Source organism: Haliaeetus albicilla, chromosome 23 (genome assembly GCF_947461875.1).
Source record: "Haliaeetus albicilla chromosome 23, bHalAlb1.1, whole genome shotgun sequence".
Classification (NCBI taxonomy): Eukaryota; Metazoa; Chordata; class Aves; order Accipitriformes; family Accipitridae; genus Haliaeetus; species Haliaeetus albicilla.
The window spans coordinates 19,986,561-20,014,086 of NC_091505.1; the positions used below are offsets into that span (position 1 = coordinate 19,986,561).

Here is a 27,526-nt window from a genome sequence, read left to right on the forward strand (position 1 = left end):
TGCTCTGCACATCACTGCTTCCCTTTATGTTTATTAATAAATAGTGGTTTCTGCTATACAAGATTTTTTTGGCATGTAGTGGTGAATATAATCTCTCTGGGTTGCAGATACAAACTAAATACAACTCCCAGACCTTTTAATAAGAAACCAAAACCTGTTAATGATGCATGGGAAACAGCCTGTAGTTCGAATGACAGCTCCCTGCTCCCTCCAGATAAATTTAGTTTAATATTAAACTCTTTCCCTAATCTTTATGTTTATGTTTTCAGGCTTCTCTCTGGAACTTACTTCCTCCAACCAAACTTCCTCATACCTCAAACCACCTTTGGTCAAAGTGTAGTTTCAGGGTGTAGGGTGGGGGAAAGGGAATGCTACATTCTAAAGTCAGTTGAAAAATAATACACTAATGTACAAGAATAGGTAAGAATGTTTTATATAGAGCTGCACTCTTAAAAAAGAGTACTAAATATTTTGAGCCATTTAAATATGTGTGCCAAGCTCTATATGCAAAGCTATTAAAATATCGAGGCCCTACAAAGACCCTAAAAGGACTTGTTTTCAAGTTAGATTTAACAGTTAACTCTTAATTCAACTCTTTTTTTTTTTTTTTTTTTTCCTAATGCTGAACGGTAAAATGAAAATGAAAAGCTATGCTCAATGCTGTATCTTGAAAGCCTTGAAAATATCCCCAAAACTCAGCACAGATTGTCACCTTTAACATAGTTATTAATAATTTGAGGTATATGCACTACAACACCTGAACGGGAAGCAGTAAATTGGATAACTTTTATCAAAACAACTGATAACTTCAAAAAGTATATTTTTTGTCACCCCACCCCCCAGCCCCCCGCTGATGTGCTAAGCCGTGCTGTTTTGGTTTTTTTTGTTGTTTTGGGGTTTTTTTTAGTTATATATCTGAAACTCTGTTACTCAAGTCATGTATGGTCACAGAATAGATTAATACAATACTTTGCTTTCTTTGTAAACACACTTGTTGAAGACAGGTATGGAAGACTCAGAATGTGAATTATTTACAGTCTTCTTTCAGACAAGGAATTGGTTTTGCAGAAAAATGGGGAATTGGAGAGCTGAAGATGGACTGCCAATAGTTCTGCTGATATTTGATACTGTGCTTTGTTTGGGGGTCATATTTACTGCCTGTAACTGCTGTCTGTTCTTCCATTTTTATTCAGCAGAAAAGAAGCCTTTCAGTAGTGGAGAGGTGGTACAAAAAATTGTTACAATACAAGCATCTTCAGCGCTAGTTTGTAATGTGATGTTTTTCAGGCTTGTTCCATTAAGAAACAAAGGAAACTGAATAATGTTTCAAAACTGCATTCTAGTCTCTTTACCAATGTTCTTGACGTTATCTCTTATATATGCAAAGCAGTTCTACACAACCTTTAACTGGATCTTTTGGGGAAGATCAGCAGAATTTCCACTTTTCAGCAAAACCAAAAGGCTATAACTTAGGGCTATCCTAGATCACTGTAAGAATATCAGCCATGGGAATTTCACCCTGAATAATAAGACCTGTAAGAACCTTTAGCTTGTGGCTATCCCGTGTTCATACGTTTTGCCATTGAAAGGAATGTATGCCCAAGTGTTACGTGGCGCAAAAAGCGTGCTGAAAGAAATTAACATTTATATTGGTGAAAGTGAAAAGAAGTCTGTGTTTTGTGTAAGGTACATGTTCTGAGAGAATATTGTTTTATGAATTCCTTTTGCCAACGTTGCCTTAATCTAGCAGAGCTGATTTGTATTACTTGTAATATTGAGATTGGTTTGTTACTAGTGGCTGCTTCTGTATTTTTAAGACATTGGTTGGATTAGCCTTGTTAGTGTCTCTCCACTAACCTGTTACGAGACTGCAGGCTGTTCTTGCCGCCTCCTGGCAGAGAAGGTTATTTCCCAGCCACGCTGCTTAAAGTTCCTTTCCAGAGTTTACTTCAGGCACAGTCTAGAGGACAGAGTGTCAACCCACTGAAGAAACAAACAAACAAAAATCTGCTGCCCTGCAATCTTAGTAGCAATGCTTTTCTTTCAGGTAAGGTGAAAGACCTTCTTCTTTTAGGTAAATTATTTATCAGTCAGCTCTTTGAGCCACCTGGGAACGGACCCTGTTCAAATTTGTCAGTTAAGAAATAAGGTCCTAGAGTGATTCTGAGAATCTTTGCATTTTTCATCATAGAGTGGAGTTAGTTTTTCTGCTGGTACTTATTGCCTTCTCTAATATAGCCAGTAATTGGATGTTTAAAACTTCAAGTGGAGTAAAACTACTGGAAGTACTAGCCAATACACTCCCTTTTGATACGTAGTTTAGCAGATACCAGAATTGGAGAGAGAGAATTTAACTTTTGTGCCAAAGAAAATAAAGGCAGTAAGAGAGGTCCTCGAGGAACAAGCAAAGTATGGGAAGGTTATGCAGGTGGGTTAGAATGAAGAGATAGCATTTTTTTATGTGCTGTTTGGAAGCTTGTATCTCTGCTGATACATTAGAACTATTTTCAAACGCTTTCACCACTTCCATCCCACCCCCAGGAAGAGGGAGCCAATTCATAAATAGAAAGTATTGGTTATACAAAAAAGATATTACACATCAAAATTCAGGAGTTTTGTGTATTAGGCCCAAGTGCAAACCATCAAATTTTATTGGAAAGCTATGAAATACAACTAGTTTACAAGTTAAATCACTAGTATGACTTTTTTAGGACATACATCAAAATTTACTTACACATATTAAGACAAAGAAACACATCTGTTGAATGATTGAATTTCCTGCTGCCTCAGAAGTCCTTTTTATGCCCCTTTGAAACGTATTTACTTAATTTTTCTTGTTCAGTCAGGTAGATATCATAATTGATAATGTAAGATAATGATTTTAATTTCTGTTGATGCATCAGAGAATGTAGCTGTTGAAAATAACTGTAAATAATCACTGCTGATAAAAGCAGAAGAAAATAAAGACAAGGAAGAAAAGATGTAAACATTAGTGGACTCCAGTAAGATTACTGATTTCTTTGAGTTGCTTGACAGATAAAATGGTGAAGCAAAATGTCCAACTTCAAAAACATCACTTGAAGAAAATACGGGAACTTAGCAGGGGAGGAAGAAAATGATTAATGCTACTTTGTTAGACAGGAAAAAATTCAATCCTTCTGCATGAAGTATTCATCATTTTCATTTTTGTTCTACAGCCATTTAGTAAGCATTTGATAAACGTCCATTTAGCTGTAGTAGGCAAAAATGTTTAAAGTCTTGGTTCATGGGTCATCTTTCAAAGCATTACATCTTAATAGTTAAAAACTTTATCAGCTTCTGTACAACTGTTTAATGTCTGAGGCTTCAAGCAATTCTCAGAAGAAAGCAGTGAGGAATTTCATTCTGAACAGTAGTGCGTGTTGCAAGGAGGGTATAATGCATATGCATTCATATTAGTACTGAACAGATTTTATAAAAATGCCACTGGAGATATTGGTCTCAGAGGAGAAACACATTACTCCAAATACATATATTCAGAATAGCAATGAAACTACCCTCTGGGGGTTTCTGTGATGTTACATGTGAACTGTGAATGTTATTAAAAGGTAGGAAGGGAGAAGAGAACACATGCTTTATAGAGTTAAGTTATGTGCAGGCTGTAACTCATATACATAAAGATGTTTCAGACAGAAAAAGAAAGAATGTAAGCAAAATGCTACATGTAAATTTTTGGACTTTTAAAAATGCAATCTTGTTTATTTACAAAGAATTCACAGGTTCTGTTTCTTTAAAAATTTGGTGAAAAATGAGGTGTAAATGAGAGATGGAAAGAGACTTTTGCTGGTGGGTGCCAACCTCTTTAACACCACATTCAGCCGCCCCTACAAAATGCTCAGCTAGTCTGAATCTCTTTTGTAGTCTCTTGCTTCTTTCTCATATGCCATTTGTATGCAAAGCACTATCCAGTAAAGTTTCTACTTGTTTCCAAGTTAAATTACCATAGCAGATTTCCACGTGCTTTTGGAAGGTGACAGAGACAGCAGTTCTGTTCTCGAGGCAGGTACTGTTTCGTGAAAGATCTTTACTATTTATTACATCTATCCCTGCTGGAAGATTGCAATTACTATCCTACTTCCAGCAACTCTTTACCTGAATCATGACAGCTCTTAATTATGTGTGAAAGTAGAAGTTATATACAGAGAAATTTCTTAGAGCGAATTACCTAGGAGATATATTCAGGCTTAGAATGGTCTTCAGCAGGGCTATTCTTCTTGTGGTTCTCATTCTGTTGTTTTTGCTTCAGGAGCTGTGAAACTTTGCCTGACTTATGATACCAGAATTTGCATTGGGAAGGAATTTCTGCTCCTTCCTTCCCAAAGTTTCCCTCTGTCCTCCACCCCCCCCCCCTTTTTTTTTTTTTTAGTCAGATTTGGCCCTGTCTGTGTTTCTTCCTTTTAATAACCTCTTGCAGTCTACTGCTGAGCATACTGCTCAAGAAAACACAAAGAAATAAGTAACAAGCTTTCCAATTTCTGATCAAGCTTAATATGTTAAATCTTATTATTCAGCTACATAAGCTTTATTACCCTTCAGTTATAAATGTTGCATTTTCAGTTTAAGTGTTTATTGGCAAAAAATTATTAATGCCTGTACTTGGAGAAATGTATCACAATGATAGTCATGTTGGAGTTGACTTTCAAAATAATTTCAAGCCTGCAGAAGTTGACATATCAAAAATGTCCTATTCCAAGTCATACTAAATCCAAGGTTTTAAAGGATGTTCAGCTTTGAGACCTTCTTAATGAATAAAGATAACTGAGCTAGGACAGACGTACAGCTTCCTGGTCCAGACTAGGTAGGGCGTTAGGAACTCTGCCACTTAATATAGGAGAATGAATTTCAAGTCAGTTGCCGCAGAAAGACAAGAAAGGAAGTTGAAGTCTGGTCTCTTTTATCCCACAGAAACACCCTGTTGGGCTGTTGTGAGTAGATTTTAGTGCACAGTCCATCTTGAGAGATTTCTGTTTCTGTGGGAAGTTTGGGCTTTATTGTATCGACATTACCAGGGAAACTGTTTTCCCTGAAAACTTCTAGGAAGCTCTCAATGCTGTACAACAATTAAATTGTATTTATTATAGGTTGTTATTTCCTGCTCAGTCTCTCTTCACTCAGGATTATTCAATTATGGATGGTCACTCTGATTTTTAGTAAGTCTTTCTTAATTTATATTTCAGCACGAGACTTATGATGGCTTGAAATAAGCCTCATTTATTAAAGGTAACCCTGACAGCACATGGTAGGTTAAATTATAAAATGTGAAGAATTTCAGGAAAGAGATGATCATTGGGGATTGTAGTAGTAACTTGATTTTGCAGATTGACTGTCACTGATGATCATTCTCTAATCGATGTGCTATGGAAACAGCTACATGTGCAACACTAGTTCATCTTTGTTTTCTGTTTCTGCTATTAAGCCATCAATATAATTGTCAATAAAGGAGCTGGCCACTTGTTGGAAAGCTTATGTCCATAGATAGTAGAGAATGTTCCTGTGAAAAGACATTGGTCTCCCAGCGTCTTTAGAAGTTGAGTTTCAGAAAGCTGTGTAAGCATTTGTGCACTGCAGTTTTTCTGCAGTAAGGCTAAGCGTTACAGGGACAAGGTCATCCTGATGCCCTCAGTGGAAGGGAACAGCCCAGCTGCTTGGGGGACTAGAATTACAGGGCTTTTTTTCTGCCTAATTAGCAATATTACTTTATATTTTGCACATTCTTTTGCATGTGTTAGGAAGAAGTCTGCAGGGAGCTCATTATGTTACCAGCCTTGTAGTTATAGGCTTGCAAAGCTGTAGCTTCAGGGACGTGGGAGGTGCGTTCACTTGAAGGAATTCCATATCCAGACTGAAACATTGCTGAAAACTTGTAGGAACTCTGCAGGATGTTTCCTGTGGGGCATGCTTTATCCTGTCCTGCATGTTCCTGCAGAGAAGCTGTCCAGATGAATCTTCCTTGACGTATTTTCACTTTGAGATAATGGCTGAGGGCAGAATTTTTGCTCATATGTCATCTGTTAATGAGCCTCTAACCAATGAATGGGTCTGTGAAGAAAAAAGAGCCAATGAAACCTTGCTTATCACTGCCTTGGCATGATTTTTCAGAGCCCAGTGTAGTTCCTGTGACTGGCATATTCTAGAAGTACCATTTAGTGTGAGGGCCTTTTATTTTTTTTCCCCTTCTTTGGTGGAGAGAGGGTGAAACGTGACAGCACCATATTCCCAGCACATTGCTAGGCTAACACGCTCAAAACTGCGCTGCTGAAAGCAAAACAAGAATCTCTAAAGAAAGGATATAGGGCAAGAGCTTATGACAACGCTTTGAGGACAATAGCATGAACATTTCTTGCAAGAATGTCTGTCTGAATCCAAACTCATTCACTTCTCTTTGAGCTTTCCTCTTCTGAAGACTGGATCCTTAAAAAAGATGGCACAACATACCTTACAGAGTTATTTTGTACAACCAAGTTAAACAGTTAAAACTGAAGAAAGTATTGTGTCATTATCTTCTGGCCATCATGGAACTATGTTAGCAGCTGCTCCTCAAAAAGCGTGTATATCTTTACCCAGTGAGGATCATAGAGGATGTTGCTATGTCAAGTCCCAAATGCTAGAGTTGATCAGCACTTTAAGGAGAAATATCAATCAGAGGTTTATAAAAAGATGCAATCAGAATGTCATGTACTTTCTCCAGTTGATGAACTGCACCTTTTTTCCTCTAGCTACCACCAGATAAATGATTTTGGATATGTATAGTCATTTTGGGGCACTACACACCTGGCATCACCACACTATCCTGTGGAAAAAGTCACTTTCTAATTTAAGTGATCTCAGACATAAAATGGTGTTATCAGTTTACCTTTCACTGAAATACAAACGCACAGACCCAAGAATAACCCAGAATAAAAAGGACAGTTTCATTTTAATGGAACATAGTTTGAAAAATAAGAGTTTTTAACAGTTGTAGTTTTGATTATAACTGCATTATGATATGGCGATACATTTTTAAACATATGGTATGTAAACATACTTTATGTAATGTGTAGAATTAACAATGCACGTAAATATAAATAGTAATTTTAACTATAGATAATTTTACCATAAGAGTTTTTCTTCATTTATGTAGAAAAATTGTGCCAATGAGAACAGAAGACTTAGTGGAGTTGTAGAAGTGTATGTCAGCATAGGATTTGTCTTCATCAGTGTGAGCTGCCGATTTTTGCAGCTTTCTATTGCTTATATCACTTCAGCTTCTAGCAAACCGAAGAGTGCTCATGTTTTTCCAGTCTTTTAGTTGCAACTGACTTAATTGCTTAGAAAAATATCTTTGCAGGGCAAAGCAAAAGCAGACAAAATGCTCCAAGAGTGCAGAAGAGTAGACTTCTGACAAAAAGAGAAATGGCACAGAAGGTAAGCCATTTCAACATACTATTCTTGCATTATTTAATGCATATTTAGTGTAAATAAAAGAAAATAGACCAATACTAACAGTGTAATCTGCAGTGATGCAAAATGTCTTGTTCTTGGAGGTTCAGGGAAGACTGTGTTGTGAGATTTGATTATAAAACTTCTGAACACAAAAATTTATTAATTTCTGTAATGTACTAGGCATGTCATTCTAATGTGTTCCAACAAAAGACCTTTGGGGCTTTTTTAAATGTTACTTGAATATTTCTTTCAGGGTGGGTATTCCTTCTTCACTTCTGCTCTGTGGTTTATAGAAGGACAATGCAATCTTTACTAATTAGCATGTCAAAGATAGAGGATAGCTGCCAAAATATAGGGTACAGTGTGTCCAAAACTATTCATCAATCTTCATCGTAATAGCAAAGTAAGTGTTCATTGACTACATGTATGACTGTCTGGGCATTCAATTAGGCTTACTTACTGGCTTTTAGATTGCAAAACTGGCTCATCTGTAAGTGCTTTATCTGGAAATAAATATTACTTGTACACTCATAATTACATCTGTAAAGCTCTTAATTTATATGTTTATATGTAGTTCATCTCGATGCTTGTTTTTATTTTCTAGCTGCATTGCTACTGACCTGGAAGATAACAAAGGCAAAAGACCATTTAATTGGTATTATTAGCACAACTCTTGCACTGCTCAGACAGAATAACGTGCTGTGTGTGCTTCTGAAAGTATTTTCTGAATAATCTGCCTCAGATTTCAAGCCAAGTGTTTAGACTGGAACAGATGAATAAATACACATTCTGCTGAAGTGGTGGAACTGTTTTAGGGTGTGAGCGGCCTGTCAAACTTTACAGCAAGCATTGCTGATTCCAGCCTTCTGTCTCTGTCTTTCATGTCAATATTTTACCTGTGTGGAAAGTCCCCTGCTCCCTGCAAAATGCATACTCTTAAGTTCTAGAGCTGTTTGGTGACATTCAGTAAGCTAGGATGCCTAGGTTCAGTTAGGCATGCCAAAGAAATGATAGTTTTCATTTTTACAGCTATTACGAATTTTACTGCTTTTTAAATCCTTTTTTAAATGGATTTATCATGCCTGTTACTAATCCTTTCTGTCCATGTATGTGTCTTCCTCAGAATATGTGGTTATGTCCTCAGTCATCCTCAAGAGCATTTAAATGTCTAGCGGATTTTGGAAAAGTCAGAGGTGGATTATTTTTCCCTATTCCATATGACATCTCATCTCAATTCTTCAGAACAATCCCCTTGTCACTTCTCAATAACACAGGAAATCATGGGATAGTCTTCGAGTCACAGAAAAAATACCAACTTCTGATTAACATTAATAATTTAAAAATCATTAAAAAAACACATTATTTTTGATGTCTTACTAAGCTACCAACTTTTTTAAAAAGTAATTGCATAATAAACAAATTAATGTTTGAAGGAGCAGAACATAGATAGTTTCAGGATAATCTAGATTTCTGAGTTCAGACCTGGAAGTAGAATTCAACTGCCAAGCCTGAAAAATGATACACAGACATGAATAACATAAATAGCATCCACAAGTGCTGTCTGAGACAGGCTGAGCCAGATCTTTAGCTGTTCGAGACTACTGATTTTCTGTGATAAGCTGTTACAGCTGTGATAAGCTGCTATCAGAAAAGAGTTTGGACAAGGAAAAATTAGTTTTACTGTCTGACTCTTTGAGAAAGATATAACTAGGCAAACTCCCATCTTCTTCCCACAACATATTTGTTTTCTCCAGCTTAGCCTTGATTGAATTTGATTTTTTTGTCTTGAGATTTTGATTTGACTTCAGAGAAAAAAGTGCACTTAGAAGTAAGAGGATGGAATTAAGCTGGAATGAGGGCTTAAATAAATATATTCCTGTAGATGCTTGGGAATCCTGGCAATAGAAATCCTGTGGATTTCTACAATCCAGGGCTAATTAATGCATTCAAAAATGCTGACCGAAATACATGTCACATTCTGCAAGACACTGACGCACTTCTGAAGCTGTGACACTACCTGGTTCCTCTTCTAATTACTGCTAACAGTTCCAAATTAGGTAATCCTTTAACAGAGAGGTCATCCCACCTGTACCTAAACAGCTATTCAAATAGGAGTACCTAACTCACTAGGTATCGAGCAATGGTAATACCTAGCATAAGCATGTGGTATAGGACAATTTAACTCTTAATTGTCTCCGTTAAGGCGTATGTATTTTTAGATGCATTTTAAAAACTTTTTGCGTAAATCTAGTATTAATATTAATTTACTATACCAACATTAATAATTCTGTGTTTATATCTGATAAAAGGAAGCAAGCATATTCTTAATGCTTAGGAAAATCAGTTGAAGTTCACAGAAGTCAGTGGGTTATCTATCTAGGAAGTGTAGAGCAGAGGCCTAAATTTCTGAAAGAAAGCCTAGATCGTAGGATTTGCCACAAAACTAGCCTGCAAATTATTCTGAAAAGACTAATGTACTTATGAGGCAGAAGAGGGGAAGTGCAACAAGAGTAATATAAATTACTAACGGGAGTTATGACCAGTTTTGCTATCAGCATTTATTTTGATATAAACCACAGAATTTCTGAGTCTAGGCACTGTCTGAGCTATTGAGAATTGACATGCCAAGAGTTGTCAGCTCTCTTTTTGTATTTCCAAAGCAACTTGTCCCAAATACGTACTGATGTCAGCAGCACAAATGTGTGCATAGTCAATTAAAATGCTTTTCAATTTTTTTTTTTTAAATACTGTAAATTCTGCAGTGTTGTTCTTCAGCTCTCGCCTTCTGAAGATGAAAAAGCTACTGAAAGCACCCCTATGTAAGACAGAATACAAAATGTCTTCTCATCCCAGGGATGCTTTGTGGTGACAGTTGCAGAGGCAGCAAAAACTAGAGCAGCTTTAGTACCAGCATTCACTGCCTGCGGTGCTGAACCATTGGGGCCCAAGTTACAGATACGGGGTGGGTAATGGGTCAGTGAAACTTTTGAAGCCATGTGTATTCCTTGCTACAGTAATTTCCTAAAGTGAAGAAGGCATCAGACTTGAACTCAGTGGTGGCTATTATGAAATATCTTGGTCAGCTAATGGTAGCAGAAGTTTGAATTGCAATCTTGATATTCAACAGATGAATAGTTTGGTTTTCTTATTTTGCTTTTAGCTGATTGCAAAAGAACAATCTGTTTCCAGGAAAGACTGTTAGAGGACTTGGCAAATATTTGTTGGGGAGCAAGTCTCATTTCTCATCACAACCTCTTCATGTTTTCCCTTTAGAAAACAGTATTGTGCCGTTCTGCAAATCTTGCCCCAATACTGGAGAAGGATGTGTTTGGAGACAGTGGAAGAGGAGTCTCAGTGTCTACAGCTATTTCACTTATTACCACAGAAGAACTGAAATGCTGACATAAATCTTTTTTCTTTTAGGAGTGTAACTGACATCAGGAGCCCTGCTAGCTATTGAGTCGGAAGCCAGATGGTTGATAAGGAAAATGCAAGTAGCAGGTGACAATTAGCACACACACACTGCCTTAGACTACCTGCATACCCCAGGACTGAAAGATTCACCAATCGGGTAACACACAGTATTGCTCCTGGAAGCTAATTATTGTGTTTTAGGAATAAAAAATGAAAATTTGGTCACATAGGGAAAAATAATTGCTACAGCTCTGTTTTGTTTGGTCACAAATCATTTGATTTAGGGATGATCAACCTTAGTATTTCTGGTTTTATTAATATGACAGACTTCTAACTGCTTAGTTTGTGGGATGTAGAATAGGTTGGGAAGCTGGTGAGAAATATGCTGTCACACGATGCCTGAATTATAATGGAGATAAAATGTACCAACTTTCCTCCTCCAGTTTATCCTCCTTGGAAAGATGCATGAAAAATAAATGGCTGTTTCTAGTGAAAGCAAGTGCTACTTCATCTAGAATAAGCATTCTGTTGTTAAAAGATTTACAATATTAACCATTCTCCACTATCGTCTGCAATCACTGCTTCTTCTCTGCTCTATTTTCATTTTTTGAACCTTCCTCATTTGCCTACTAGGTTTTTTTTTCAGATAATCTGGAAGGTGAAGAATGACCAGAGAGAACTCAAATGCCATTTTGTTATGCTTAATAGCTGATTAAAAAAGAGCTGGCCCATCTCTAGTGTTCACGCGCAAATGCTCTCTCTCGGGTTTTTTAAATTGAGTCATAATTGCCTATGCCAAAAGCTGTCAGTACAACAGGATAGAAAGCAGTCAGCTCTTCTTAGTGTTATATAAAGTTGTCATTTTGGAAGAATGAGCAATGATAAAGAACTGTTGCAGTGCTTTTGCCCATTTTCACAGTAAACCGTGGTGTTTGTGTTGCTTCTAGTGTGATCTTTCTAATAAATTAAGTTTCTCTTGTAAGCAACGAGTTCAAAACAAAGCAATAGGAATTTAAGTACAATATATATAAGGAAAACGGGGCTGGATTTCTAGAAACATTTCTATCCAACATGGACATTCCTGCATGTGGTATGATAATAGATGAAAAGATTTAGGACTTTCATGTAAAACATGAAATTGAGTGTATTGTTTCTACTGTGGCAAGCACATTAGCAGATGCTAACATCTAGCTGTACATTAAAAGAAAAATTTAATGTAAACATTCTTAACCCTGTATATAATCTATACATACAACATAGTATGCTGACTTCCCTAATCATGTGTGATTTCATGGGTAATATAAGGCATAATTAATATTTATAGTGTTTGAAATCTTAGCAGAGAATGCTATCGCTGACTTCTGTAGTATCTATTTTTTGGACAACAGAATTCCCACCTATGTTGAGAACTTGCTTTGCTTTCTCATTAACATTCAAATTACTTTTAGGACAATTATTAATGAAAATCAATATTATATAAGCTAGCTCTGGAGCCACTGTTGCTTTTTAGTAAGCAATAATTTACTTTTAGCTCTCTGTAACCTACAAGGTAATGCTTCTGAAATACTGTATTTCATAACCGTAGCTGAAAACCAGTCTTCAGAGTACCAGCATCTGTGGCAACATGTGCTCATGCATTAATTTGCTGAGTCAATGTTCCAGCTTTCTGGTTCACCTCTTTTACTGAGGTGGTAACAGCTTTTCTGAAGCTGTTCTACAACAGAACGGGCTGCTTTCTCAACCAATGACTCATTGTTTTGTGTGTTACGCTTTAACAATTTCACAGGGGACAATCCGTCCCCATTAAATAGACATAACTTCCCTAGGTTGCTCATATGCCTCCTAGTGCTATTACTCTTCTGCTGTTATCTGACTGCAGCTATCAACTACATAGACATTATAGTAAGAAAATACAATCGTCTGACACACAAGCAGAAATCCACCTGACTGCAAGCTCTCTAAATCTGCCTTATAAATGACGCTTGCTGTTATAAAATATTAAGGAAAACTAGAAATGGTGAAGTTCTTCTGGAAAGCAAAAGATGCTAGAGCACAGAGGAGGAAGGTTTAGAGAGAAAATGTTAGATGCATGTGTTTGCATAAACTGAGGTAGCGCTCAGTAACTTAAATAGGAACACGAAAGCGAGTGTGTTCTTATAGATGATAAACTCTCAACATGGAAATTATTCATTATATGCATGTAATAGTAAACTAGCTTTATGAAACAAACTGCATCCAAAGAGACTGATTTGCTTGCAGCTGTAAGCTCTCTGTACTTCCTGTGTGTGTCAAGTAGCATAAATATTATTTAAGTGGTGGGATTTATTTTTTTTTTTTTCCCCAGACAAGCAAAATGATGAAGACTGACAACTACAAATTGGCTATTTCTTTCAACTTTGTATGTATCCAGGTTACGTTTGATCGTTTGAAATTTAAATTTGGTGTCTGGGCAAGTCACAAGGTTGGAAACATAAGAGAATGGCTTCTGTGTATAATTAACCCCATTCCAAAAATCCCTAGTTACAGTTAGGTCAGACATACATAATTGATTATCCTTGGCATAAGAGCTTTGACTTACACAGTAGTTGTGAAGGTAAAGTAATGAAAGTCTGGAAAATTTAGTAGCCTTGCTGCATAGTATCTGAGAGGAGATGGGTATTGGGATTGCATTAATACGTTAATCTCACTGTTACTTCTAAATATAGTCTCGCTTAATGCTGTGTGATTTCCTAATGACATTGAGACATTGCTGTAACTCAGTACTTTGAATTCCTTAGCACCATTTCTCAAGCTCTGTTCTAAGGCAAAGGTATTCCTTTGTTTGTCCTGGACTTCTGCTGTTTCCATTAGTAGTCTGTAACACGTTTCGTCCAAGACAACGTGTTACAGCCCCACACCTGCCACTGTGAACTTCTGTTCCCTTGCTGGCTCCTTTGCTGGTGCCACAGTCACCTCACAGCAGACTAAGGGAGCAATATTGGAAGATGAATAGGTGAATGAACTGCGCGCTCCAACCTTGGCATTTTCCAGCTTCAGCCATCAGCTTTCTATTTCACACAGCACTGTGCTAAGTTGTCTGCCTTTGTCATGGAAATCTTCCTATTTGGGGAAATTGCATAATAGTCTGATTCCCAGTATGCCCTTGAGCTTAAAAAAGAAAAAGAAGAAAAAAGTTAGCCTGCTATTCAAATCAGAATAGGGTAAAGATCTCATGAGCAAAGGCTTGAAAGTGCTGTAGTCTGTTGTATCAGTAGCAATACAAGAAATACTACATTCTGGGTATTTTGGGGTTGTTTCATCTGTCACATTTCCAGTTTAACTTGATTCAAAGATTTTGGAGGAAAAAATGTCTTTTAAGGCGTATCTGTTTTTTTGTTTGGTTGATTTTTCTGTTTTCAAGTTGGCTTCTATTTTTGATTAATCTTCTGAGCAACTGTATTCTATTTTTCACTATACACATTTTATTCAAAATACTGAAACTGAGGTGTTAAAATTCAAAGCAGAATTGTAATAGTGTGTTTATAATATAATTACGTTATCAGTATGTTTCTACCAGTATCTGATTTTAAAATTACCCCTATTTTTGCAGGGGTAACAAATATAAAATAAAGAATTTATTGCCGAGTTCTATATTTAGCAATAATGATTATGTGCTTCTTTATATCAGTAGATACTACATAAAGTTATGATGTTTAATGCTTTATGAAAAAGTAAGCATTCTTTTTATTTTGTAAGAGTATATAGAGTTAACTGTATTGAACACCACCCCAGTCACATCACACCACACCACACCCCCCCTTTTTTTTAAGTGTAAGTATAGCTAAGATAGGAGGAGGATTTCAAAACAGGGACTCTGGTAATGTGACTTATGCAGTATCAACTCTAAAGGTCAAATAATGTTGTTGGTTGCATATTAGAGACAATTTTCTAAGCTTTGGAGGGGAAGAATGTTTGCATTCATGACTCATGTCCAGGCTAATGCTTTTATTTCCTACAATAATTATACAGTATCACCATGTTACACACACAGGCTTTAAGTGGTTTTGAAACCAGCGGCGATTGAATAATGTGGTATCTGACTCCCTCTGTTATAGGAATTACCAGGAACTTTAAGTCCTTTTTATTCTGTGTCTGGTTCCTAGCTCTGTCTGAGTAGTAGTTTCCTGCATTTGAAGATAAACCAAACCTTGTACCACTGGGCCCTTGGCCATGTTCTTCACTGGCTTTTGCATTCAGCTGTGTGCATGGTTTCTATCTCACCCATGAACATTCTAGGGCTGAAATGTTCAGTTTTGGGGAAAAAGTGAGTGAACTTTTTGCCCTTTATCCTGTGAGAATATTTGCATTTCCTAAAATAGCGGACACACTTGAGAGTAAACTGAAGTCACCCATCTGCCTTGTTGCTCTGATTTGAATGAAATGTTTGTCAGCAGCTTATTTATCTACAAATAAATATTTGGTAGTGCTGTGCTTTGGTAGTGCTCTTATGTATTCAAATGAAAACAGCAAGAGAGACACAAAAAGCAGGGGAAACTATTTGTCTTTCCATTTAGAAAACAATCTCTAAAGCTGCATGTCATTTGTGGGGAGGGCTGGGAGGCAGACCTCTGGAAAGCAAGGTGTGATTTGACTTCCACAGTACGAAAATATTTCATAAAGAGAATTACATACGTAACAAGGAAAGACATTAGGTCAGTTGATGCCATAGACAATTCTTTCTTTAAAATGAAGTATTTTTGCCTTTCAGTTTGAGGGCACTTCACAGTTTCTAGGTAGCTTCCATAACAGAAGAGATAATAAAATAACTGAAGCTTACTTGAACTTGTGCCATAACAACTATAACTTAAAATCACTACAAAAAGACTGTTTTCAGTCTTTGTGAAAGTCTAATACTCTGTGCAGCACAGCTGATGGTAATAAGGCCTGAGAAGTTGTGAAAAATTCCTTTTAATGTTTGGTATGTCCTTCTCTATTGAAAGAAGTACACGATAATTGTGTAAAACTCTACAGAGTTCAAAGAAAATATTAGATGGATGCAAGTAGTGTACACTCAACTCTTCAAAATGTCGTGACTCAACGGAATTTCTTGTGGTTAGGCTGTTATGCCCTCAAGAGGCATCTCTGCAAATCTGGCAGCAGCACAGCAGTATTCACAAGGCAATGGAAATTTTAAATATTTTTCTTTAAATTTCTCGCTTGACTTTTAATATGTTTCCCCCTCACCCATTTAATTCTCTTCTCTGTAATAAGTTGGACAAAATTATAAGTTAACATGTTTTTACTTGTAACTCTGCCTCTTTTTGGCTTGCATCAAAATAATTTTCTTAATAATGCCACAACATAGAGCACTTGCTCAAATTACCCTGAGAGATATGTGTTGAAATTGTTATGAGACACTTTTGCATTATTTACATCATGACGTTCTGTCAGTGTAGTAATACTCAAGACTGTTTATATTTCTGGATTTAACAAATATGTAAATCAGGTGCACATTTCCCTAGGAATGCAAATGTCTCTAATGAGGAAAGACAACAAACTTCAAACCAAACAAACAAAAGAACAGAATATGGTAAATAATAGCTTATGCGAGAGTGGGGAAAGAAATGTTGCTCAAGGAAGTGGACTAGAGATACCGGGCTGTAATCCTTGCCCTGGGATTGTTTAATCAGCTCATCTTGAAGCTCTGACAGATCAATTGTTTCTTAGCAGGGAGAGAGCTGGGGAAGAATGGCAGCCAGACAGAGTTTTCCCATAAGAGGGCATGAAAACTTCTGTTTTTCCTCCATGTGGCAACCTAGAGAGCTGAGAGGATTGAGTTCCTCTGGCTGAAATTGTTAACTCTGATAGAATACCACTCCAAAGGGCCCCAGCTCTCTGAAATACTTTTTTATATTGTAATAATTAAAATAGCTGTTTGATTTCAGTGTATAAGCACAGAGTGGGAATAGCATCATGGTGAATTGAGTTTTAGTATTATAGAAGGATTTGAATGTCCTTCAGAGAGGCATTCAGCTTGGATTTCATGTCAAAACATTTCCCTGATTTAGTAAGGATAAGTGATATCTTTGAATCATAATGTCTAGATTGAGTATATGTAGAGTGGAAATATTCTTTATTGTGCTGTGTTTGTGCTGTGCTTTTTATTATGCATTGCTCACGGAAAACTTTATCTTCCATTAAAAGCTGAATTCTATTCAGAAGTGCAATTAAACAAAATTTGCTCACTAAAATAAGACATCATTTATTTCAAGCTGGCTTCTATTTTGAATTTTGATGGCTTCCTGCTAAATATGCAAGCTTTCTTTTCTGTGAAATTAGTTCAGTATCTAAAAATCTGAATTACTTGGTATTTCGTTTTTCATCATGTAACTCCAGCCCTCAAAGTACTGGTAAGCATTATATTTCTCAATTAACCACCATCTTTAAGATGATCATTATGGTAAAATTATCCTGAGTTCTCAAAAATCTATGAATTCTGAATAGTGTATGTGTAATAAGTGGGGTAAAATGTTTTAATTAACATTCCTCAGTAATCCTTTAACTGCATATTTTATGTAACTATTGCCTTTTCTGCCTATTTTCAGTCTTTTAACTAAGAAATGTGCTTTGTGTCTGTTACAGTAAGAATGTCAGTTCGGTTCTGTACTGTGACAGCACCACATTCACGAAGCCTCTGTCTCATTTGTCTCTGTCATTATATATCTGGTCTTGCTTTAACACATTCTCACTTGTTTGTACTGGCAAAGTGGATGGGGAAGGATCATTAGCAGGATAGCAAAACCACCTTGAAAAATGCTATCTTGATTTTCCCATGTGCTGCTTAATCTGTCATGCAGATACAGGTATTACAGTGCTGGAGAACAAGTTCACTAAGCCAAATTATTTCCTGATAAAATCTGTCCCAAAGTTATGCCAAATCTCCACATCTGAATGTCTACAAAAAGTCTAAAAATGACTTATTGGTAGTAAATGCATGTGGTAATTCTTTGAAGATTAGAACATGTGGAGGGCTACTTTGGTAACTCTGACTTCTGTTATCCTAATTTCCATCGTAAAGCAGAAAAGGTTTGCCACAAAATCAGCTGACACAAAATTCATTTGTCATTTCTTTCCCACTATTACACTGCTAAAAACTTTCTACTTTCCCTTTCCTACAAGTTAACACCATGTAGGAGGTGTTAGCTCTGTACTGTTTGAACTCTGAAACCTTGTCTCTGGGGGAGTGAGGAAGCCAGAATTACTGTGAACTGCTGCTGCTGATGGTGAAAGAAAACTTGATATTCACAAAACTCTCAGTAGAAGCTGGACACGGACTTTATTAAATTGATACCTCTAATATCTCTAATTGATACCTTGGTTAGGTCTCCAATGGAGCGTGAGTTCAGTGACTTCCTTAAAAAATATCATTCACTAGATAGATAGACATTAAATTGACTTTTTAGTAGCACACAACTGTTGTCAGTTACAATGCTACCCAGAAATCTGAACTGTCAGGTGCCCTTAAGTCTTATTGATTTGGATGAATGTTTTAAGAACTACCAGAAATTATAAGTATAGCGTATAAAAGCAGTCTTCAAATGTAGTCGTAACACAGAGTATTATTTAAAAGACTCGGACCATCAATATGAGTATGTATGCTTTAATCTGTTTTTGTATGAAAAGGTAAGAAAAAAGAATGCATAACAAAAGAGCAGATAAATGCATCAATAGTTTATGGTAGTAAACTTGTCTAGGTAGGAGAGAGCTTATTACTAGCTTTCCTTAGGATTTGCAACTTTTTAAAAGAGAAATTTCATGTAGGAATTTTTTAGTTGTTATATTAAAAACATCCTCCACCTTTCACGTTCTCTTCTTGTGTTCAAACTGCTCATTGTGAATATAAAATAAATCAAAGATAATCAAAATGGAAAATGTGGAATGAAGCATTCAGTAAAGAAAAAAAATGAAAACTTTAGTAAACAGCCTGCATTTTGATACTGTTTGAAAGGTTCTTCTTGACACTCTATTTTTGTTAATTGTAATTTGAAATTATAATTTCTTTTAACTGAGGCTTTTTTACCAGACAGCTGGTGTCCTTTGTGCCAGAAGTCAAATATGAAGACACACTGTGATGTACTATATTGTAAAGTTGTCAGAATAGGACATGGATTTTAAAACTACAGGAGTGAACAGAAGAGATGACCATCTTCTTTGTTCCTGTTTGTGATTATTTTAATGTATTTTTTCTTTATAGCATCATCTATTTGCTTTTATTTTAAAATAATTTTGTCTTATTGACAACTTAATGATTTTTGGTGGTTTTTTCATAGGCAAGTATAGTTCCTAGTTGTTTGCTCTGTCCTCCTTCTCAAGGACAGTGGGAATGAGTTTTTTTTCCTTCCTGAGTTTATGTTGCTCTCTTTTTAAAACTAATCCTTACCACATTGATTTTACTGGCTTTTCAGATCTTAAAAGTTTTCTGAAAGAGTGGTGAGAAGAACAGCTATATGAGAACAAGGAGCGCATGCTATTTTGATTTCCTTATGAAATAATTATGATTTCTTTTTGAACAGGTATTTAGCAGCAGTAAATGTAAACTCTTTGTGGATTTAATTTATGCAGGTTTTAAAAAAAAAAAGACAGTACAATATGAAATTACTGAATAAAAACATGCACGTGAAGTTGCAGCATGACGGTTATCTGGAAAGTTAACGCACAATATTAAGTATTGGAGAGCTGAGAGACTGAACTAAAATAATCTATTTTTAATTTGATGGTTATTAGCTTGCTTTTGCAGTTGTTTGGATTTTTGTAATGTTCTGTTGGTTTGTGTTTATCTTTCTCCCTTTACTGAGAATGGATTCTGTTCCATCTCAGTGTTGCCTGTCATCGTGAACTATAAATATATCTTTCCTCACAGTTTTGAAACTTAAAGGAATTCTGAAAATCCTTCATTCTTGGAGATCAAAAGCTACTGTAAACCTGGGTAAGTCAGCTTCGCTAGATCTATTTGAAGTAATATCGGTTGACAATCTACCTACCAAATCTCTTGCTTGCCTAAAGTGTCTGTGAGCCAGTGAGTTAAGTAATGCTACAAATTTGATCAGTATTCTAATTTTTCACCTAGGTATTACCTCTGCTTTTTTACCCTTGATTTGGTTCTCCTCTGACCAGTTCTACTTAAGAAGTAGTGTGTGTTTTCTGATCCCAGTTGATCCCAGGCAGTTTCAAAGTCACTCAATTTTTTTTTTTTTTTTTTTTTTTTAAAGGCATCATTCCTCCATGTTTAAATAGAACCAAGCAGGAAGAAGACAGTAATGCTTAAGCAGGGCTATCGCTGAATATGTTTCCTTCTGACATCTGTTAACTTGTGATCTTTAATTTCAGCTGAGCTTCAACTACGATAATTCTAAAAAACAAACACATACCTCCCCCCCTATAGAAGAGAGAGACGCAGTTACAGAAAGTTACAGAAAAAAGGCGAAATAACACTGTTTGGCATTAAGCAAATGGACGAGGAGGAGAAGCCATGCATAGAACTTTTTCCCTTGTGCCTTGTCTTGTTTGCTTTTAGTCTTACCTCTCAAGAGTGTGGATTGTTTAAAATATTTTGAAGCTCCTCCTGTTGTAATCACTACATTCCACTGCATTCACATTACCCCAGTTTGTCTCAGGCTTCACCTAAGTCCATCTTTGTTTCTACATGTTAGGGGCCCTGCATGTAAGTCACATGTTAGTTGTTTGTAATTTGTATTAAAACCAGCAGGACAGATAAAATAAAGAAAATGCAGAAGGAATTAAGGGGAAGCTCACATGAGATGGACTTCCTACGCAATAAAGCACTTCCCCTGACCCAGGTGAATGCAAAACTTTGTATAATTAAAATTTTCTTTTTATTTTTACATTATGTAGCAGTTTTCAGCAGTATGTACCAAAATTATACAGAACCACAGTTGACAGAATGATGGTTTTCCAAGCAATGTACAAAAAGCCTAACTCATTTTTGAGTGCAGTCTGCATAAAATGTGAGATGTATGGTAGTTCTCTATTCATACGCTGCATTTCAGAAGTTTTATGTGACCCTGAAATGTAGTTCTTTTTCAAAAAATGCAACTTTAGGTTGGTATGTTTGTTAAGTTTGAAAACGGAATTGTAAATCTTCCCAATGTTGAGATGTTCCCAGTGTGAATGCCCCTTGTTTATTTTAAATGGCCTCTTGGGTTCTTTTCTGCTGTTTTAAATGTAGATGAGGAACTTATCTAAATGGTCTTTTTTCAAATATGGCCTTTTATCGCTGGATTATATCTAATACAAATTCATATGTGGATTTAGCCAGGAGATACAGTGCTGGATTGTATTGCTGTATCTGACTGCCAGTATTGTTCTGGTAATGATTGCAGTACAGACAAAAAGCGCTGTCCGCAGCTTGAGCTTGATTGTACACTCTGTCATAGAGAAAGTCAAGGGAAATACAAGCTTTCATTTGTGAAGCAAACAAAACAACCGTGTATGTTCATTTCAGCTCCAGTTCATTTCCAGTAAGAGCAAAATAATCTCAGAAAGTCAAAGAGGAATCAGACTAGGCTTCCTACTGCTCACCCACTTTATGCCTATCAGTCAATTTTTGCGAGGAACAAAAATACTGTATAAAAGTGTGTCCACTGAAAAATACTTACGACATGCTTATTCCAGCTTATTTCTTTGCTTTATTTTATTTCGTTTTGTTATTGAAAGAAAAGACTGACATATTCCTCTGTGGCTTATGTCTTTAGGAATATTTAGGGTAGTCCCGCTGATTAATATTTTCATATTCATACAGAATGTAATCAGCATGAAATTGCAAAAAGAAAGCCATCCTTCTATTTTGGAAATGAAAATGCAGAATAAACAACTCAAAGTTTATGTCTTCTATTTATCTTAAGTACATGATGGGTTAATCATTCATGAAGTAATCATTATCTTACAAGTATGGCTAACTGCTCAAGAGAAATGAAAAATAAAATAAATACCATGCTGTTATTTTTCTTTATTATTGGAAGATGTTCCATGGTGTCAGTGCATGCAGGGAATGTTGGACAAGTGTTTAAAGAGATTAAGCTACTGTTTGGGAAGGATTTTAAGAGAATACTGGAAAAGCTATTATACAGTGTGCTACTTTATATTTTACAAGGTTATAAAAACTTGCAGAATAGGTAACAAGATAGAGTAAACAAATACTTTAATGCCTTCTGAACTCCTAGGGTGTTTGCCGAAGTAAAAGAGACATAAGCTTTTAATTTTTAATACAAGTAAACTTTCTTTCACGTACCACATTTTGTGGTATAGCAACTGCAGATCATAGAAAAATATGGCTGAAGTAAGCTTTTCAGATGTCATCAACTTTATTCCCCACCCATACGAAAGGATCAATGAAAGCATTTATGATTAGTATTTGCTCTGTCTTCTAAGTATCTTTGTGTAGTACTTCAGTAGTTTTAATACTTCTTTTTACAGTTAGGTTTTCCTAAGACATTACATACATAGGCTCTTGGTTTGGTGTCATTAGTATTTGTTTTTCCTCTCCATTTTCTAATGGGCTGATGTCGTTGTCCCTGCCTTTCCCCTGCCCAAATTTTCTGCTTCCAATAAGGTTTGGATACTTTAGATTCCTTTCGAGTTTCCTCTGTTTTTCTCTCTTGCGTTTTCTAGCTTGTGTTATTCATTCATATTAAGCTTGATCGAATCACTACAAGTTTTTGGTTGGGTTTGGTGGTTTGTTTCTTTTAATTTCAGATAAATGAAAAACCCATTAACTTTATCCAAGTTGTTTTTTTTTCCCTGTGTTTACATTCATCTGCTTCTAAGAGGGAGTGCCTCCTGAATCTTGGACAACTTCCCTGATGATACAGGAGGTGACATGGTAGTGATGGGTGTGGGTGGGGTGTCTGCTCCATAAGCCTGAGTTCTGCTTTCAGTTGCAACATTATGAATTCTGTCTAAATGAGTTTCTTTCAATGTAGTAGTCTTTTTTCTTTGGTGTTGTGTGTGTCCCGTCCCCCCCCCCACCTTTTTTTTTTTTTTTTTTTTTTTTTAAACTATAAACCAGTTCACCAGGTTCACTGCACTGAGCTGCAAACACATGATGGTTTGGCCATAAAAAGGGAAATTCCTGAGAACCTCAGGGAACTTTACATAGGAAGTCACGTATTGAGTGAGTCTGACTTTTTAGACTCTAAAGGGTACTTAAGGAGAAGAAGAAATGATGGGTAGAAATGTCTAAGTTTTTTATGCTTAAAAGTCTTTTGCAACAAACAAATAAACATTTCTAGCTACATAGAGCATCCATTTTTGAAAAGAACCAGTCACTAAAAAAGAAGTTTGTTTAAAATGAGTCGTCTTTGATCTTAGAAAGAAATAGGAATTGTGGACAAGGCTGTTATTCTTTTAGTGTCTCCCCTCCTTTACCCTCCAGTTAAATCTATTTAGAAATAAATGTACTTTGTGGAGGTTAATAATGACTGAGAAGTTCTCTTAAGAAAATCCTGTCTCTCTATCCATCATTTGAGATTTGTATGAGGAAGTATGTGATGGGCAAAACATCAAGTCTAACAAAGCAACAGAAGCATAGTGGAAACACGATCAGAAGGCAAGGCTAGTGCTGTGGGAATGAGACTTATTACTGTTGAGTTTCAAAGCCAATGTAATGTTGTACTGAAATGGAGCTATGAAAGTGTCTGAAAAATATCAGTATGCTAATGTGAAAAAAAAAAAAAAGAAAAAGAAAAACCAGAACAATTCTTCTACTTAAAGGCTACTTTAAATATTTGTTTCTAAAAGTAATGTGTCTGCCAATCTTGGCATTAAAATTGGGTGTTTTCTGTTTTATAGGTTTTATATTATTAGTAGCAATTATATTGTAATGACTTCTATCCATTAGTACTACGGGGGAGTTAAATCAACTGGAGTGTGCACTGGTAACAGCCATGAAGTCCTAGGTCACTGCCAGTTTGTTACGGTATTAAAGAATGTCATGGTGGGTGCAGTTTTATGTCAGAAAGAGTTGCAGAGTTAAGTAGGATAACATTACTGTGTCAGGATAGTGGGAAAATAAATGCATAACAGCTGTTATTAGACACCGTAAGTACAAAATAAATCTGTTCCCAAGAACACCATTGTGAATGAAAAAGGAGAGAGAGAATAATCCCTTGCTAGTAGCTTTTAGCATAGCAGGATAAGCTACTTTCTGCCTTCTTTCTGATGTTTTTCAGGATTTCTCCAGGTAGACTAGGGACTTTTATACAGACATTGTTACCTTGGGAGAAATTTCAGGTCTCCAATCTTTATTTTTACTCAAGATTTAGTAAACTGCAGGAAAATCCGTACTTATGGCAGATTTGCATATTATTTGGTTTTGATAAAAATGTTGGTTTTGCCAAATCTTCTGGAACCTTCACGAAACTGGAGGGAAAAAAAACCCACCAAGTTACTTATACACTTCTGTTCTTCTATTTGTAATTTCCGCTACTTTTTAATTGAAGTCTGTATGTTTCAGTTTTTAGGTATTGCACTGTTGTGCCTGATCCATTCCCTTGTCTGGTTTCCAGAAATTGGTATGTATGAACTTGCATTAAACGTTTTAAGTGATTAAAGCCCTGTAAAGGACAGTGAGTTACATGTGACAATCTCTCTTCGAAATTAGCGATAACATGGGAAGTATCCAAAACAAGTCAGTTCATGTAGTGCATACGTTTGGGTTACCAGTCCCCATGGGAATATGTCAGAAGACAAGCTACGTTACTAAGTTAACCACACACACATTTGTCTTCTTACAATTTTTCCGTTCATTCAAATGGGACATGAATATTTTGTTTCCTAATCTGCGCAATTACCCTGGAGCTCATGTTGTAATGTGTCAGTACAATGACAGCTTCCCCTGAATGACAACTCACAGCTATAGTGAAAAATGACAGGATTTGTAAACTAAGGTTGTTTAAAGAAAACGCACAGTTCTTGAGTGACTATTTCTCAGTTAATCATAACTGCATTTTACAATACACCTTAAATATACTTATTTTAAAATGGGTCTAATTGGCATGCTTAAAGGGACTTGTAGTGGTGTATAACAGAATATGCTGTACTACCACCTACTAACGCAATATTGTTGATGGCAATTAGAAGATGCTCAAGAGAGATTCTACACATTCTACAATGTGATCTAGTAAAAACAAGCCAGTAGTAATGGGTCTCAGAGTTTGTAAATATTCACCTTAGTGGCAGGCTTTTTCATCACTCCTTTTGTTGTTACTTGGGTAGTTACTGTCACTAGCCTTTTTTCTAATGGAGGCCTTATTTTTCATGTAGCATAAGCCACTACTTGTCTCCCTGGATGTACATTTGTGTGGAACTCCGTTATATATGATATTTCATTCTATTTATCCTGAAGTTTCCTTAATGGCATCTTGCTTAACAAAAGAGGTGAAATGGGTATTTTACACTCATAAGTGTAGGAAAGGAGTCTTGGACTGAAAGCTGACTGGGAAGCTCTCACCTGATTTTCATCCTCATGAATGGAGCTAGAACTCTGAATATAAATCACTGTAAGGTTTGCTATGTTTTTTAAATATGAGTTTTGGAACTTGAACTTATATCTGTGCCATACATTGACTGTATTTAGTTTCAGCTCTTGGGACAAGGGATTGACTATGTAACATTTATACGGCAGCTAGCATAAGCCTTTACTTGTACCTGCGGAGTAGGGGAATTGCTGCAAAATAAGTACCTAATTCTAATAATAATGTGATCCCCCTAAAATAAGGAGAATAAATCCCAACATTCTAAGTGCTTTTGAACACTTTCAAAATGTTCAGAAAGTTTTAAGGTGTAGTAAGACAGAAGTCTTAACATAAGTATGCTGCAGACATTAAAAAGACTAACACTGTTGTCATGCTGATTTCATTTTTCTTTTGTTGTATAAATATATATATAGTACATAAAAAAAAAATTGGAGATGATCTGAATTGGCTCATAAAACCTTGCTGGTTTGCAAATCATTACGATATTTTAACTGCACTGCCTGGTTCTGAGTTAGTATCTGTAGGCATCTTGCATTATATTATACCTGGGAATTGCAGCTGAAACTTGTGGCTACACAATACTGTTCTAGAAACTTGGTATTTAAGGTTAAAGGAACAGAGCAACTTCTATGCAAGATCTCTGATGCAAAATTCTGGTCATGGTAACTTCTATAGCTTCTCCTTTGTTTAAATAATGCTGATGGTTTTGTCTTTCCACTGCACTTCAGTGGAAGCACTTTTTTTTTTTTTTACTTTTTACTTTCAGCTTAGCTTCTTAGATTCTTCATGTTTATGGCCATTGATTTTCTTGAGATGTTCCTACAATGCTTAAGAAATTCTTCTCTAATTAATCATGCCATATGTACTTGATACCAAACCCAGAGACTTGAAAGGTGCATTGCTTTCTAGAAAGTGTATACTTCTATACATTTTATTCAGTTTATGTAGATATGCATGGTTGGTAAATATTAGGTATATTGGTAGTTGAAGAAGGTCTGTACTGGGTTTGTGTGGCAAGGTTTTGGTAGCGGGGCAGGGCGGTATAGGGGTGGCTTCTGTGAGAAGCTGCTAGAAGCTTCCCCCATGTCCGACAGAGCCTATGCCAGCTGGCTCCGAGACAGACCTGCTGCTGGCCAAGACTGAGCCCGTCAGCGATGGTGGTGGTGCCTCTGGGAGAAGAGATTTAAGAAGGGGAAAAAAACCTGCAGCCAAAGAGAGCAGTGAGAACATGTGAGAGCAACAACCCTGAAGACCCCCAGGTCAGTGAAGAAGGAGGGGAGGAGATGCTCCAGGCGCCGGAGCAGAGATTCCCCTGCAGCCCGTGGGGAAGACCACGGTGAGGCAGGCTGTCCCCCTGCAGCCCAGGGAGGTCCACGGGGGAGCAGATCTCCACCTGCAGCCCGGGGAGGACCCCACGCCAGAGCAGGGGGATGCCCGAAGGAGGCTGTGACCCCGTGGGAAGCCCACGCTGGAGCAGGCTCCTGGCAGGACCTGTGGCCCCGTGCAGAGAGGAGCCCACGCTGGAGCAGGTTTTCTGGCAGGACTTGTGACCCCGCGGGGGACCCATGCTGAAGCAGTCTGTGCCTGAAGGACTGCAGCCCGTGGAAGGGACCCACGCCGGAGCAGTTCGTGGAGGACTGTCTCCCATGAGAGGGACCCCATGCCAGAGCAGGGGACGAGTGAGGAGTCCTCCCCCTGAGGAGGAAGGAGCAGCAGAGACAACATGTGATGAACTGACCCCAACCCCTATTCCCTTTCCCCCTGCACTGCTGGGGGGGAGGAGGGAGAGAATTTGAGAGTGGAGTTGAGCTGGGAAGGAAGGAGAGGTGGGGGGAAGGTGTTTTGAGGTTTGGTTTTATTTCTTGTTATCCTACTCTAGTTGATTGGCAATAAATTAAATTAATTTTCCCCAAGCTGAGTCTATTTTGCCTGTGATGGTAATTGGTGAGTGATCTCTCCCGGTCCTTATCTCGACCCACAAGCCCTTTGTTATATTTTCTGTCCCCTGTCCAGCTGAGCGGGGGGAGTGATAGAGCGGCTTTGGTGAGTACCAGGCCTCCAGCCAGGGTCAACCCACCACAAGGTCTCTCTGAAAAGGATGACTCTGGAAAGGGTGATGA

At 37.0% G+C, this 27,526-nt stretch overlaps 1 long non-coding RNA gene across 2 annotated transcripts in view; it reads left to right on the forward strand.

Moving 5' to 3' along the window:
* The window catches only part of LOC104325399 (uncharacterized), a 116,661-nt gene extending 89,342 nt beyond the window's left edge, over window positions 1-27,319 (forward strand). For both annotated transcript variants that reach the window (XR_011329526.1, XR_011329527.1), the window contains 5 exons: window positions 7,367-7,443; window positions 10,885-11,032; window positions 13,220-13,273; window positions 19,775-19,840; window positions 24,393-27,319. This is a non-coding gene — a long non-coding RNA (uncharacterized lncRNA). The remainder of the gene's footprint in view (window positions 1-7,366; window positions 7,444-10,884; window positions 11,033-13,219; window positions 13,274-19,774; window positions 19,841-24,392) is intronic.
* The last annotated feature ends 207 nt before the right edge of the window (window positions 27,320-27,526 follow it).